Source organism: Amia ocellicauda, chromosome 10, assembly GCF_036373705.1.
Source record: "Amia ocellicauda isolate fAmiCal2 chromosome 10, fAmiCal2.hap1, whole genome shotgun sequence".
Classification (NCBI taxonomy): domain Eukaryota; kingdom Metazoa; phylum Chordata; class Actinopteri; order Amiiformes; family Amiidae; genus Amia; species Amia ocellicauda.
Window position 1 is genome coordinate 545,102 of NC_089859.1, and position 14,114 is coordinate 559,215.

The window sequence follows — 14,114 nt, forward strand, 5'->3', positions numbered from 1 at the left end:
AATGACCCTCTCCATATTCAGGTGCTGCTTTTGTAAATATGCCCCTGCTGGCATGCAAAACAGTGAGGCAATTTAAAGGAGCTCAAGCAGTAATAGAGTTTAGACAGAAATTGCGAAGATTTAATCTTTGCGAGTTTTGGAAGGAGATAACCCAGGCATATGACATGATTAGACTGGAAGTCATAAGGCAGAAAAATGCAAATGCTTCCTCACATAAATTCATAATGTAACCTGAATCTAATTTGTGGATCTCCATTCCCCCTTATACTCAACCAAAATCCAGAAGTTGTTTTTTAATGCCCAATTTATTTGCAATATCATATCTGAGGGTGTTCCTGGGAAGGTGCGGGACTGACATTGTAGTGGCAGGGCAGGTTTTCTAAACGCTCGTGCAGATTAACAATTACAGGGCGAATCTTGGGATTTTAAATTGAATATGAATGCAACCAAAGCAGGCAAATGACTTCAAAAGTCTAAAGAGTAATTAAATCTGTTCCTTGAGATGTCCCATGGGACTCAGACCACAATCGCTCAGGTGTGTCCTTAGTATTCTGTTAAATATTATCAGGCAAATGTCAAAAGCAGAAAAAATAAAATACAATCAAACAGAACTATGTAGGCTTATACAGTAGTCTACATGAATGTGTGCATATTCAATTAATGCTTCCTTTATGTATATATTTCCATCTCAAGCAAATGGTACAAATTCAAAATGGGTTTAGACGCAACATTCCCTTTATTTAGATTTCAATTTTTATCAGGCAGATATATACTTCCTTAACTTGGAAAGCACAGATTTACGTCACAGGAAATATAATTATATTAAGCATTTTGTTAAATTGTAAAAGTGACAATACGCATAGGACAGGCAAAAAGGAAATGGTGATACTAAATGCTATACTAAAGCAACATTCAGAATCATTTCAGACATCTATCTTTAGACGGGGGCGATATTATTCAATGATATATTGATATCTGCAAAGTAGGGTGAGCTGTATATTAACTTCACACTGCCTTTTTCAATGCTCTGATGTCTTCCCATTGTGTAAATTACAAAACCGTTTTCTTACAATGACTATCATCATTAGTTACCATTTTGTCCGACGCAATGGTCTCAGTTCCTGTCCACAGCTATGGATTTTACTGAACACTGCATTCACAGGCTTTATAAACTGTCAGGGCAACCTTTAAGTGCTTCACTCTTCTAGGAAACAGAAGTCAGTCTTTTATTTTGCGGATTATATTCAACAGAGCAGTCGTGTGTTGCTTGTCAGGTTGGGACGGTATGTGTTAAATCTTGGCTCTGGCTTATCTGGGACGTTTGGATTAAGACTAATGCTTGTTCTTAATTGAATCATGCCCTTGTCTTTGCAAAGACTTAAGTTTAAATTTTCATAAACAATAATTGATTTATTCTTAATTACAATTTGTGTACTTTGCAAAGATAATATCAAGCCCAGAGGTCTTCAAATGTCCTTCTCATGAAACTCTGCCAATGCGTATAATGTAAAAAGTATATTACATACTGTGTGAATGTACAAGAATATACCAAAATCACAGTGTATTCCTCACAAAACTGCTTCTATATATTGTAAAAGGGTTTCAGGATAAATCCTTTTCACAATCAATAAAGAATAGATGTCTTTAAATTGCTATGAAATGATACACCATCTCAAAATAACTTCAAATTGCCAAACTCCAATACATGGAGCTATTGGTTACAATTACCCCTAGAGAAAGGCTATAGAATTTGATCTGGAATGTTTCCAACACTGTGTAGCCATTTCCATTTCCAAGGAAAGCTTTAAAATATTTAAAGATATTGCAAGTGTGATCCATCTAATGGGACAACCTGGGGTTGCAATTGTTCCGTCCTTATTGTGAATAGAAGCAGTTAAACTTTTTAAAATCAATGTCAAAGAAGAAAACCAACCCATCCACACAGTTAGTAACTTGATACTATGAACAAAACTAACTGCATTCATTATTTATTTTTTACCCACAATTTTACACATAATACAGCAAATGTATTTTCTTCCTCCCATATACTGTCGGGCCAAACTGCCTGATTCCATCGATCAGCTGAGATTTTCAAACCCCAAATCTTATCAAACTCATTACCTGTACAGAATTATTGTTACACTTGTTTTGGGCAATAATCAGTCTTTATTTTAAATAGCTGCATGTTTTATTACGTCCATTTGAACGTATTGTTTAACAACTTGAGAAAGACTAGAAACACAATACAGACTCCCGTGTTCCCAGGTCAGTGTGCATGAGCATCCCGGTCTTATCTTCTGGTAGACTGGGATTCACGGGGATTTCACCTCAGCAGCTTGTAGAAAGTCTGGGGCCTAAACTATGTTGTGTGTCTTATCATGCCTCGCCAGCACATTGAATGCACAGGGGTCCACAATGCTATTAATAGTGTGTTTTTCAGTGACTGTACAGTGATGTCAGACCCATGCTTCAAAGCACTGCTTGTTCATTAACTGATGTAGTGTCTCTCCTGCCCGCTCCTATGATGAGCAGCATGCTCTGAATGGTGTGGTAGCAGCCCAGGACTGTGACTGTTCCACTGAACATCCCGATGCCTGATGTCCACCACCACTCAGCTCCCCACGCCCACTGTATTTGTTCCAGTTTGTTGAAGCTGTCTCCTCATTTAGCTGTATGTCCAGCCGGAAATCGGGGAGTTTCGGGCAGGAGTACTAGTTGTAGTATGTTTGCCTGGGAGAAATTAACGCCAATTCCAACATAAGCGGGTTGATTATCTTAAGGTGTTGGTGTGATGGGGAAGGAGAGCTGAAGCTGGAAGCGAAGGAGCAACAGCATCATCGATGAGTTGAAGGAGTTGTCGCACGGTTCAGATCGGTTTCAGATCTTCACACACACACAGCGTCTATTCTTCTGCCTCAGATGAGACTCAGACTTGAAGCAACATTCAAAACAAGCACATTCTGGGAGGGTAGGTGGAGCGTCTTTTGTTCTCCCAAAACCACCTCCCCCTCAAATGTAGGGGACCACGGTTCCTGGCTCATTACTGCGGCAGATCGCAGGCCTCAACTCGCAGAAGCACTGCAGCGTTCAAAGAGCCCCTCGTCTTTAACAACGGCAGGATGTGTGTGGTGTTGGCAGCCTTTAAGGCAGAAAGACTTGAGGATCATAGGATTTGAAGAAAATGCAGTCCCTCTTCCATCACAATGCACAGATGTATTTGTTTATCAATACAAATGTTGTAATGATAATCTCATTATCATGGCACCTGTCAGTGGGTGGGATATATTAGGCAGCAAGTGAACATTTTGTCCTCAAAGCTGATGTGTTAGAAGCAGGAAAAATGGCAAGCGTAAGGATCTGAGCGACTTTGACAAGGGCCAAATTGTGATGGCTAGACGACTGGGTCAGAGCATCTCCAAAACTGCAGCTCTTGTGGGGTGTTCCCGGTCTGCAGTGGTCAGTACCTATCAAAAGTGGTCCAAGGAAAGAAAAGCGGTGAACCGGCGACAGGGTCATGGGCGGCCAAGGCTCATTGATGCACGTGGGGAGCGAAGGCTGGCCCGTGTGGTCCGATCCAACAGACGAGCTACTGTAGCTCAAATTGCTGAACAAGTGAATGCTGGTTCTGATAGAAAGGTGTCAGACACACAGTGCGTCGCAGTTTGTTGCGTATGGGGCTGCATAGCCGCAGACCAGTCAGGGTGCCCATGCTGACCCCTGTCCACTGCCGTGGGCACGTGAGTATCAGAACTGGACCACGGAGCAATGGAAGAAGGTGGCCTGGTCTGATGAATCACGAGTTCAAGGTGTTGATTTGGCCTCCAAATTCCCCAGATCTCAATCCAATCGAGCATCTGTGGGATGTGCTGGACAAACAAGTCCGATCCATGGAGGCCCCACCTCGCAACTTACAGGACTTAAAGGATCTGCTGCTAACGTCTTGGTGTCAGATGTTATGGCTTATCGGTGTGTATACTAGCATGTATACTTTCCTCAGTAATTATTATCTGGAACCAATTTAAGGCTTCAAGCTCAACTAATATTACCAAGTGTAGTGGGAATTCTTTATTTTCACATTCATTCTCTTTTATGGCTCAAAAAGTCATATCTGTATTTGATTAAAATGTGGCTTTAAGGAAAACATGATTTGCTTGGCTTGGCAGAAATATTATCTTACCTGTAGGAAATATTAAATAAAACACCGCTGTTTCCAAAGCAGATAACAGACATAATGTATAATACCCAGAGGCAAAATGATGGGCTCTCTCATGTGAACTCAATCATTTACAATGTTTATGTGTAGAACTTTTTATATAAATAAAATGGTCTTAAGGAGTGAAGATGATGGGTTGTTCATTAGGCATTATTTCTGATCTGAGATTAATTTATGTGAGGTTCAAAGAGATTCAAAAGAGATATTGAAGTCTTCTGTTTGTTTACCAATGCATTAATTACAGATTCGTGCACTAGTCAAGAGGAAGTCAAGCTTAATTAACAACACTTAATTGAAGCTTCACCATTGCTGGCAATTTATCTGGCTGGTAACGATATCAATGTATAACATAGAAAACAGGAGAATGGGTTTTCAAAGTAGCAGGTGACTAATCTATATGTGATGTCATTTGATTGCAGCATTGGGGGGGGGTATCATGTGATCTTGGCAACCACTAGAGATACTTCATGTAAAGATACGAGCTGGACTGGACTGAAAGCAATAGGCATCCTCCATCCTTGGTACCAAACATTTTTCTAAACATTTCTAGTGTCCAGTTGTGTATATTAAGAAAAGCAGCTGTAAAATCTGAGAAGACTGGATTAAATCCAAACTTGTTCTCGCCCAATGGGTAACAGCTAAAAAAAAATATTGGATTTTTATAAAATTTTATCAAGGCCCGGCCCTTTATCAATATGTCTCACAGTCAGATACCATTTCATAGATATTTCATAGTAAGATCAGACAGTACCACAGTGTTTTTGAAACGAATACAGCACACATTTAAAACATGCCATGTAAAGTCATTTGTTTGCTTATAGCCTTGACACGACTATTCATGAATACACCTTAACACCTAACCTCACTTGCCAGGGGTAAATATTTCCATCAGTCTGAAATATAAAAGCATTTCTTATTAAAGGTAGTGAGAGAGCAGTAGTTATGGTGAGATGGCAATACACAGAAAAAAGAATAGATGTAAATAAAATTGAAATAAAATGATAGAAATAACACGTTTTCAATACCTTTACGGAAAAGTTCCCTTCGCTGTGATTTATGAGATGCTGTAAGTACTGTCTCTTTATCAAGCAGATGGGATATAGAAAACTGAATTATATAAAAATCAAAACTATGGTCTGTTCTTATATGATGACAGCCAAAGATCTCACCACAGGCTGTATTTATAAAAAATCAAAAGGCCACAGAAATCTACCTTTATAATTTTAAATAATACTATTTATATTCTATTATGGAATTCAACATACAAGCTTGGTAAAACTGCTATAACTCTTGCATAACACTTTCCACTGTACTTCTTGCATTGCTCCATTATATCTTATACCACAGCTGGATATAAGCTATTATCTTATCATCAGGCTGATCATACACCCTCACTATCTATTTGAACTTTTCCACCATGTAAATACTTCTCTGACATTAAATCAAATGTCCTCTTGAAGGGCTATTGGACACCAATAAACCTCAATCATGCTGCTTTTTAGCCCTTTTGCAAGTTACACATCACGATCTATACACAATGCACCAGCATAATCTACAAATAGACTGTAGTAAATGTAAAAGAATATATAAGTAGCCAATGTCCATTGCTGAAGTGGGATAACAATGTACATTAGTCACATTTGAGTCATTTGTTTTTTATACAGTACACACACACACATAGAATAGAATATATATATATATATATATATATATATGAGGAATACAGAAAACTTCACAGAACAGTTGCTGAAGGTAATTGTTTTGATCTGTTGATTTGAGTCAACCACAAGAAGACAGGAAAGTCCCAATAGACTTGAACTTACATATAGAATAGTGCTGTCAGAGAGGACAGATTGTCAAAGATTTTGGTTTCTGCTGCTATGTAGTTCTTTCAGAAGTGAGAGGATTTTATACTACTGTGTGGCCCGAAAGCACAACTAAATGATAGAAAACACAAGGACTGAGATATATATATATATATATAAATATCTGCACACTGACAAGTGAAAGAAATGCATACGTGAAGTCTGAAAGAAGAATGATGGTTGGTGTTAAGCTGACAAAGTTGAAGGCTCTGTGCTTTGGAGAAATGAATGATATTGAAGGCCAGGCTGTTATAAGAAGATTGTTTTGTCAGATAATTTATAAATTGCTTCACACTGCTTGAGAAAAGACATTCTCATGTGCTGGGAAAGTTTGCTGTGAAATGAATGAGAAGACTATTCTTTGCCAAACCACCGTGCTACACTGAAGGGCTCAGATTGTAAAGGTTTGCAGAAGACAATCTCAGGTACAGGGACCCCCCCACCCCACCTTACAACCCCAAGCATTTACTAGAATATAACATATGTATTCCTTTAAGCAAATAAACTTTAAAAGTTTGAGTTGTTGCGGCTTTACGTTCCCCTCTATTCTCTGTTTTTGTTTTGTGCTTTCCAGTCTTGCATGACTGTCTATTCTTGAGGCATGGAAGTCTTTTTGGTTTCAACATGAGAACCATACATGACCATCCTCTGACCTGACAGAGAATGACTTTATTTGATGTTTGCCGCCATATATGACCACACTTCCTACAAAGTGCAACCGAAATGTGGGTCTAGAGGAATCTGGTTCTTAATGTGCAACCGTACCCAAAACATCATGATAGTAAACTTCATGAAATAAATTATGTCCATAACATATTATATTCATTTTGGTAACCATTACACCGCAAAATTCGAATGTGACAAAGGGGAATGAACTGCACAATACGGCTGAAACACTGATCAACAGGCTGATCTGGTGAGACAATGTAAAGTGTGATCCTGGCTGTGAGTTGTGTCAGTAGAAGAGGCACAACATGCATGTGTGACATTGTTTTCAATTATGTGTACAATGTGGGTTTCTGGAAGAGGACAGGCTCTGAATTCTTTACCAGTCACAATAATTGCATGCAAATGTACAACCTTATAGCTCAATGCAGCACTCACCCTTAACTTAAATCAGCTTATGGAAACCATAGAAACAATAGACGAGGACAATGAATACGGGGGAGAAACAAACTAGATGAATGTGTGTTTTTGGTCATTGATTTCTTAGTACAACATTAAAGAGGAAAATTCCACATTCTTTCAACAATATGTGCTCCTTTGAAAGATATCTTGATAATGTCCAAAACTATTGAGGCAGATGTTTGCCTTGTTCTAGTAGGAAGCAAGAATAGATAAATATATAAAATACTATTTATATCCCAAAATTGAAGTTTCCATCAGGCATATGTCATCCTGACACCCTATGATGTTGTGGTTCAATACCTCCAGCAAATGGATCTGATAATTATCTGTTATTATGTCTTCATCAGTTCCTCAGTTATCCACAGCAAGGTGAATGGTTTTCTCTATACTCGATTGCAATGTCATTTAAAATGACAAAAATGTAATTCCCCTACAATATAATTAATGCTTGGACACTCATTTCAATTAGTAAGAGTCCCCTCTAAACAGAATAAAATGTATTTCTAATTTCTAAGGAAGTGTGGGCACACATACACACACACACACAAGCAAAGTGTATTCTTACATTCAAATACATCAATTATATATACATATATTTATATTTGTATTAAAGAAAAACATGGAAATCTCTCAAAGCCGAGTTCTTGCCTGGGCTTTGCTCTGTAATGAAATTTTCCGCTATTTATTTTTTTACCAATCTGTGTATGGACAGGAGGAACAGCGCTCTGGCGAGAGACGGAATCTCATCATTCCTGCTGAAAAGGCAGTGCAGTATTGCTTGTATTCTTCCATGCAAAGTTTCATTAACCTCCAGTCTCTCTCTGATTGCTTTCAATATTTCCATCCTCATTCGAACTACAAAAGGTTCTCACCCGGCAACTTCAGGCCTGTTTCCAAAAGCACACTGTTTATGTACTTGAACTGTTCGAGTCATCGATTCAAACTTTCTTTCATTTTTCAGAAGCATTCATGCCAGCTTGAGAAACTTGGTTTGATGGAATAATTTCACTCTCCGAGATAGATTTAGAAATTTGCCAGGTGATGGATTAAGGTTCTGTTATTTCGGTACTGACACAATGCTTCTGGGATCTTGAGACTCAGCAAACTGCACTAGAAGTGTATCCTTCATCTCAAAACACATAATGTGCTTTAATTACAACCAAGGTTTTAGAAATATATTGATGCATGTTTATAATCAGTTAGTTATCCAATGACATTTTATTTATACATGTAAACAATGTATTGTTATCATATAGATTTAAATAGATTGTGTTGTATTGTGTTGAAACAATTTATTTAATTAAATTCCTCACATATTAAGTTTGTTAACATATTCACAAGTATTTAATTTTGTAACACTGTATAAGCAATATTACATTACATTACATTTTTTATTACAGAACAATAAGACATTGAATATGTTAACTGGTACGATACATTTGGAAAGTTTGAAAGTCAGTTTAATTCATCTCGAAGCTCACTGATTTCAAACATAAAATCAATTGTAATAAGAGTTAGACATATAAACTGTGAGTATTTGAAGCATATGTGCTGCTTTGCAAGTGAGTAGATTAATTAAGTTCTGCTCATTGTGTGTGCATGTGTGTATGCCTGTGCGTGTGTGTGTGTGTGTGTGCACTGACATACAATGTTTCCCTAACACTACAAAATCTATAAGGATGAAAGGATAATAAACATATCAAGCAGAACATAACATGACAAAATACATTTCAAGCTTTTCTGAATTGTAATTAGAATTGAAAATGCAGCACCTGCAGGGAAAGATTGCAGATTACCACCCAGTGCTAGCGGATTTTGCTGGAAAAAATCTCTTATTATGAATGCTTAAAACGCTACCAAATGCGGGAGACCAATCTCCATTTTTATCTCTTTAATCAAATTCTGCCCATAAATAAGATTTAAAAAAAGCTGTTTCATATTTAAAAAAGGGAATAGTTTTTAAGTATGAGTTCCTTATAAGCAAACAGTTTGAAAATTCAATGTTAATAAAAGTTTGAATATTCATTATTATTATTTTCCCCAAGATTGCCTCATACATTCCTTGTTGTCCCAAATGCATTGCGTAATCCTCTGCTTTAGGCCCAGTTTCAGCCACATGTGTCACACACACTCAGGCTATATACTTCTTTAGGTATAGCACATTAGGATGGGAAATGAACAAAATGTGTTTACTGGAAGGGTACTGTAGCCAGGAGCTTATGTGATTGTTTAAATATTATTTAAATTGACAACTGCATCTACACAACCTTTAAAGACGGGCAATGCTGAGATTTGGTTTTCTCTTTGTCGCTTTTGAGGATTGTGTCAGACCAAAACAGAAAAGATCTTACAGTATAGGACATAACTGTATATTGTTTAAAGGCTCCAATCTCTTTCCTCATCTTCAAAAATGAGGAAATACTTAGACATATCCACACTGAAACGCAATAACGCTGAACATGAGAATTGTCTCAAAAGCAGTAAATGAAAACAAGAAAATGCTCAGAAATGAAACATGCTGTCACAACAATGTAATTGCTTCTTTTCTAAATCCCACACCCCATCAGAAAGAAAAAGTCAGTGGAGGTTCATCAAAAAAAGATCAACGTTGTTCTTAATCTGCAATTCTACATGATTTATGGACCTCATAGCAGTTTATGAGACAGCGTGCATAATCACTCGTTCTGTGCCTGCCGCACAGTAGGACGTTCTAATATCAATATGTGTAAATGAGTGCTCTACATCTTTGTGGATAAAGATGGTAAATGACTGCTAAAGCACTTTCATTACAAAAACAAACAATAAAACAACAACAAAACCAATATCTATTTCATAATGGAAATATTAAAATTTGCAACAGGTTGGGAAAAATTTGTTAAAACAGTCTATAATTAATGTTTTCGGCCAAAAACTGAGTTGTGCCTTCTGTAAATCATACAACCTTATTTTGGCAAGTATATACAAAAATGGATATACCTTCCTAACTGAGGCTTGTGGTAAAGGACCGAAGGAGACAGCTTTGAAGTTCTGACAGGCCTGTGCTCACCAAAGTACGACGGATAACACGTCCATGCTGGAGCCCCCCCACTGACACACGGGCTGCCATGCCCGTCTCCACAGAGAGCAGCACCACATTGCAGATGACGATTTCTTTTGTGAAACTCAGACATTCAAGACACTTTATATATTCCATAGACCAGGGCAACACAAACTACCCAAATACAAACTACATGCTGCTAACAGAAGTGTTACCCAGCTTCTCCCTCAGTCTGATAACAAACAATGAAAGGTGATTTAAAACTAACTTACTGACACTTAAGTAATTCTACCTCAGAACCAAAACATGAATAAGCCATGTTTGGTCTTAAAAGAAAGAGCATTAGCTTTAACAACCATTGGACCATTTATATTTCACATACAATGCAACATTAACATTTGGTAAGAGAAGTATTCACACATCCCAATTGATCCTGCACTGACATGGGCATCGACCGTCTGCATAACTGAATCTCAGTAAACACACAGGTAGTATATTTCGTGTACTACTCAAGAATTAGGTAAACCACAATTACATAAATCCTAGTTGTGTGTGGGATCTGAATTGTAGGAACGGGCAGCGTAATCATAATACTAGTTTGTTATTTTACATGTTTTGTGCCTCAAGTTTAAACTCACTCTCACTTTTAATATTATCCACCCTGCTTATCTGTATCCTATCTTTGCAAATACATGTTGTCCATTTACATTTTTAATAAACCTATATCTGTACAAAACGAAACAGCCTCAAGGTTAATTCATGCAGTAATTAGTTTAGGAAAATATTGTGGTAACTTGCGCATCAACCCGGCCTTGTTTTCAGAGGATTTGACCGCTGTGGGTTGTATGTGTGGGGTCACTGTGGGGTCTTCTGATATTGATACCAGATAAACAAACCACACTCCAGTTTAAAGTCCTGGGCCAATCGAAGGTACTTACTAATAAAACAATAACTGTAATGATACATTGAAAACAATTTGTCCATTGCAACATTCTGCCTGTGTCTTAACAGATCAACATCCTTTCATTTCATTAAAATATTTACACGTCATAAACAAAGCTTTGGGATTTTCCATAGTTTATAGTAATTTCCATAGTTTGTAATTTAGGCCTCCAGCCACATATGTATGTTTAGTCAGATAGACCAATGTCAACAATCATCCAGTGAGTTCCTTTTAGCCCCCACGTAAGCTGCTGCAATTATCCGTTACATGCAATAATAGTAATAATAATATTTAGTAGAACTAGAAGCAACATTTTGGCTTCCAAGATACATTGGCAGATTTCAGATTTGTAGGTTGCATGCTTGTGTTATTGAATGTGTGCATTTCTACAACACTGACAGGTTTCATGGGGCATTTGAATTGTTGTCAGGGGAAAAACAAAATCCTCACAAAAACAAAAGCACTTCAACCTTGGAAGCCTAACTAGTAGTGGCATGGTGAGGATTCCAGAGAATGAACAGGTATTGTAAGAAATTATTACATTGGTGTCAATTTAAAAGCAAAGCTGTGAGTTAATATTATACATTACATTGATGTTGATGTCTCCATTACAAACATGTGATCAAATGCACCATTCTTTTATTCATGAACAGTCTAAAACCTATATAAATGTCATGCAGTCTCACCTTAAAGCTTCCAAACCCCAGTGCCAGGTATCCAATTCCCTCACAGGCTGCTGAAAGAGGGCACAATTGACCTTTTAAAAATGTGAGCATCATTCCTCAAATCTATCTGATATCATGACAAGAAAAATTACTTCTTTTGGCACTTCCCAAGCCCTACATGAGAATCAATCCTGGAGGAGAAAACACACAAACTGGTGACACCTGGGTGTCCAACCTACGTGGAGCTAAGCATATTATTCTAATTCTAGCGTCGAGCACCTGGGAGCCTTAAAATGAAAGACATTACATCAGTGTTTCTAGTATGAAAAAGAGGAGACAAATCCAATTAGAATTAGTTGCCCATAATGATGAATGAAAGAAGCTGATTGGTCCTGAAACATCAGGGAAAGTGCAGGTTACAGGGTGGATGCAATGGTGCCAGGGTTGCTGAATTGTGTTTTGATTCACCAAAAGGCGAGGAGAAAATCAATGGCTCCAGCTCACAGGTATGTGCACTCGCTGCCCTTTGCCTTAATGAGCTTCTTTTAACGCTGATAAAATATGATGCTGTTTATTTAAGTTGGGGAGCAATGCCCAGGAGGGGATGCACGTCTCTTAATCCTGGCAACCCCTGGCCCCCAGGAGAGCACTTTCTGCTCTTCTCACCATCATTTACAATTCATGGGCCCACAATATCGCTGGGTAATTGCTGGCCGCAGCAGGAATGCAGATTTACTTTCCTCATTAAGTTTTGAATTTCTTGTTGTAACACCGATGTTGTCCTGTAGGTATTGAGCTGCAAAATAAGCCATTGATAAACTCGTACTCATTATGAAGCTTATTCATCATTGCCCCCTCGCCCTGTCTTTCACTCTCTCAACAACCTTTTGATTTAACCTCACGTTAAAAAAGTAAACAAAATGTAAAGATATCACCTTCACAGACTCAAAAGCTGTATTTGTATTAGAAAGTGGACTTTTCTATCAGTATTATGCAGTAAAGGTTTATATCAATACAACTGACAGGTATACAATGCCATTTTTCTTTACTAAACTATTCATGCTAGTTAATTAGCAATGCCAGGGACAGAACACAAATTGCACAAAGGACATCTTTGTGCATTGTTCAGAGCATATAATACATGTGTACCTATAAATATCTTCCCTGAAATATGCAGCAGAATCAATCGAGTATGGGTCCATTGAAATTATCTCATTCTCACAAGATGTGTTTATTTCACCCACAATAGTTAACCTCTGATACACCTGTGAATTAAAAAATAAACAAACGCATTTATACAATTAACAAAAATCCAAATGTCAGCCTGATGTCAGACATTGAACAAAACAAGGTGATTGCTCTTTTGCAAGTATGAGGACATTAGGCAAAGATTTTAGTAAATAATAGATCAAGGCTATTGACCATCATGAATTAACTTTCTCTTTGGGGAGACTGCGTAATGAAGCTATAGTTGAGTGGGTGAATGTTGCTTTGCCATTGCCAGCACTTGTATGTAATTGCCAAAGCACAGGAATGCCTATTTGGAAGTCAAATTAATGTTATATGCCAATTAACCTATATTTTGTGCACAGTCCTTTTGTGTCAAGGCACCTAAAAAATATGCTTGGGAGTTTAATTGCAGCGAAGGAAAGCTGAAAACACATTGATTGTGCTTCCAATAACTTGTATTATCATGGATGAATGTAACTATTCTTTTCACAACTACACCCAGCTGAGAAAAATATAAATGTCTACCAAATACAGTCCCCTGGTGTGTCTCCCTAACTCTTGTCAATGACTCAATATAAGGAATATGAAGATATGAACTGAAACAATGATCACATCCATCTGCTTTGATCACCCTGCGGTTATTATTTGGTCAAAAGTCGCTCTGTGTCCAGGACAGACGTCTGCCTCGCAGATGCTGCTGCAGTTTTATATATTAACAACAGACAAGCCGCCTGTCTGCTGAGAAAGAGAAAGGTGTCTGTTTTGGAGTAAATGAGTGATGCTGTCTGCTTGTATTGTGGGATTGTACTGCCTGTATTGTCTGTAAAGCACAGAGTGACCCGGTCACAGAGGTTTGGGTAAAATCCAACTTATTTCTGATTATAGGTTTGATGTTCATTCTACAAATATATGTTTTGTACTTATAACTTAGGAAACTATTACCTTCCCTGGTAGCACTTTAAAATAGGACTCCCTTATTACAGTGTATTAACATAACAGGTACTCAGTAACTACATATTAATTTCCCCATAAT